Below are 2,770 nucleotides of genomic sequence, written 5' to 3' on the forward strand. Positions count from 1 at the left end.
TTTTGTAGAAACTGACGAATTGATTCAAAAATTTATTTGCAAATGCTAAGGACTTAGAATACCCAATATAAATTCTAAAAAGGGTAAAAAAGTTAAAAAAAAAAAAAACTTGTCATACCAGATTTCAAACTTACAGTAATCTACACAGTTTAGTATTTAGCATAAGGACATAATCATCAATGGACAAAATGCAGACTCTAGAAATATATTTACACATTCATGGGCAACTGATTTTTCAAGAAAGATTCCTAAATCAATACATAGTGAAGGGATAGTCTTTTCTACAAATGATGCCACAACAACAGAATATGTTCAGAAAAAATAAATCTAGACTCCTACCTCACATGTGAGCCACTGTAGCATAATATGACTGCTTTTTCTTTTCTGTACAACTTTTTGTTTCCTCTAGAGTTAATAACTGTGTCTTATCTGAAATTATCTCTATGTGTTTATTATTAATTCAACCATCGAATCTCTTCCAACTGTTCAAGTGGCCTCACAAGACATTTCTCTTTTGAAACACCAAGTATTCTTTCAATTTTATCTTTTTACAGAAATCTCCATTGGAGCTTTCCGAGGTGTCGCATTTTGGATTGGTTGCCCTCTTTATCAGGGGCACGGCTGTCATCCTTCCCCATCATCCCAGGACTCCTGTTGCTTCTCTCCTATGTTGGATCACCTGTCTCCTTTATCCCATGTATTCTTCTATCTTCCTTATTTCATTATGTTGGTAGGGTACATCTTCCATTAGATTCCTGAGAGAGAATGTACGGAAGGTAAAAATTTTTTGAGCCCTCTCATGTCTGAAATGTCTTTTAGTGTACCTTCACATTTAACAGTTGAGCAGATATGGAATCCTAGGTTGAAAATTAATTTCCTTCAGAAGTGTCTTCTAGCTTCAAGTCTTGCTGTTGAGAAGTCAAAAGTGATTTTGATTCCTGATCTTTTACATGTGACCTACCCACTGTATTCCTCGCTGGAAGCTTGTAGAACTTTTTTGTCTTTGGTATTCTGATATTTCAAAATAAAAAAGTTTCTGCAAGACACTTGATAGGCCCTTTCAATCTGGAAATGTGTTCTTTGGTTCTGGGAAATATTCTTCAATCATATTTTGGATGATTACTTCCCCTCTGTTTCACTGTAATGTTTCTTTCTAGAGTACTTAATTAATTGGTATTTGACCTCCTTGACTGATCCTCAAATAAACTTCTCTTTTCTCAAATATTCCATCTCTTTTGCTTTTTGTGCTACTTTCTAAGAGATCTTCTCAACCTTATCTTCCAAAACTTTCCTTATTTCTATTATATTTCAATAACAATGGTTACCATTCACTGAATATTCTTTTTTTATACAATTCTACTCATTTCATGGATATGACATTTTTTATTATTTCTGAGTTAAAAATAATAATACTTCTGTTGAAGTTCTCACTTCACTGTCTAGTCCTGTTTTCCATGTGAGTCAATATTATATAATGCTACGTCACTGCAACACCTATGTTCCCTCATCTGCTGCTTTCACCAGGTATTTTGCACCAAAAAGGCATACAAAGGCAGTCTAAGAAATGATCAAGTAGCGTGTGCCTATGCTTAGCAGCTAGGACCAAATACACACTAAATTCTCTTGGTTTTTAATACCTGTTTTTGCTTTTCAAAGCTAGTAAAGCAGAGGCCCTTTCTGCAAACAGGCAGGTTTCATCTTGTAGACCAAAATTAGGGGCTTGATTCGACTAGCACTCTACCTACATCTACAAGTTAATTCAAATCATCTCAATATGCCACCTCACAGAGTGATCTCTGCAGGCCCTCTCCCTGCAAAGTTGGGGTGATGTGTAAATTGTAGCTTCAGGGTCCTCCCCAGGCCTCTAGCAACACTTGTGGCTTTCCTCTGTGTTAATACAATCATGGGGGTTGGCCTCCAGAGACTGAAGATTTATTGGACCCTGACTGAGATGCGCAACTTCATAAATATTAATCCTGTGCTCAGCATATTCTCTGGCAAGGCTAAGCCAGATCTCAGACCCAAGACCCTCTATTACCTGCCTGGGCCCTCCATGACCCACTCCAGCCATGAGACGGGAACGAGCAAGGTTTGGCAGCCAGGAGACCAAGGAGAGGTTCTAGGACATGTGGTTACACTAAGTCAAAAAGAAACCAAACAATCCCCTAATAACAAGGACTGCCTCAGCTAAAGATTTAACTTGGAGACCTAAAAGGAGGTTGTCTTAGACTTCCATAATCCGGATTTTTTTTCCCTATAAATGTTGGCATGCTCATCCTTAGACAATCTCTCATCTTTTCCATTTACCCTCTCTCGTGATCTTATCTAGTCTCATGATTTTATTAGTATAGATAACATACTATATGCTGACGACTTCCAAATTTGTACGTCTGTACCAGAACCTCATCTGAAATCCAGATCTGAACACTGACCTGTCAACTCAATATCTCCATTTAGATTTCTAATAGGAATATAATACTTAACGTATATACAACTGAGTTCCTGATCATCTAAAAAAAATATCCATTTCTGTTTTAGTTTTCCCCATTTTAGTTAATGGCCATTCTTTACTTCCAGTTGCTCTGTTCAAAACCTTGCAGTCATCCTCAACTCTTATACTTGTCTATCTGGTGGTTTATGAATAAAACTTTATGAATTTCTGCATATCTGCAAATGTTTTATTATGCCTTTACGTATGAATAAAATTGAGAATTCTTCTTTCAAAGGTGTTTTCCTTCAAAATTTGGGAAAACAATTTTTCAATTATTTT

General features: G+C 36.4%; 1 protein-coding gene across 2 annotated transcripts in view; it reads right to left on the minus strand.

Moving 5' to 3' along the window:
• CNOT4 (CCR4-NOT transcription complex, subunit 4) overlaps positions 1–2,770 on the minus strand; it is a 163,141-nt gene that overhangs the window by 83,487 nt on the left and 76,884 nt on the right. The window lies entirely within an intron of this gene.

Source organism: Propithecus coquereli, unplaced genomic scaffold (genome assembly GCF_000956105.1).
Source record: "Propithecus coquereli isolate 6110/MARCELLA unplaced genomic scaffold, Pcoq_1.0 Scaffold186, whole genome shotgun sequence".
NCBI lineage: Eukaryota > Metazoa > Chordata > Mammalia > Primates > Indriidae > Propithecus > Propithecus coquereli.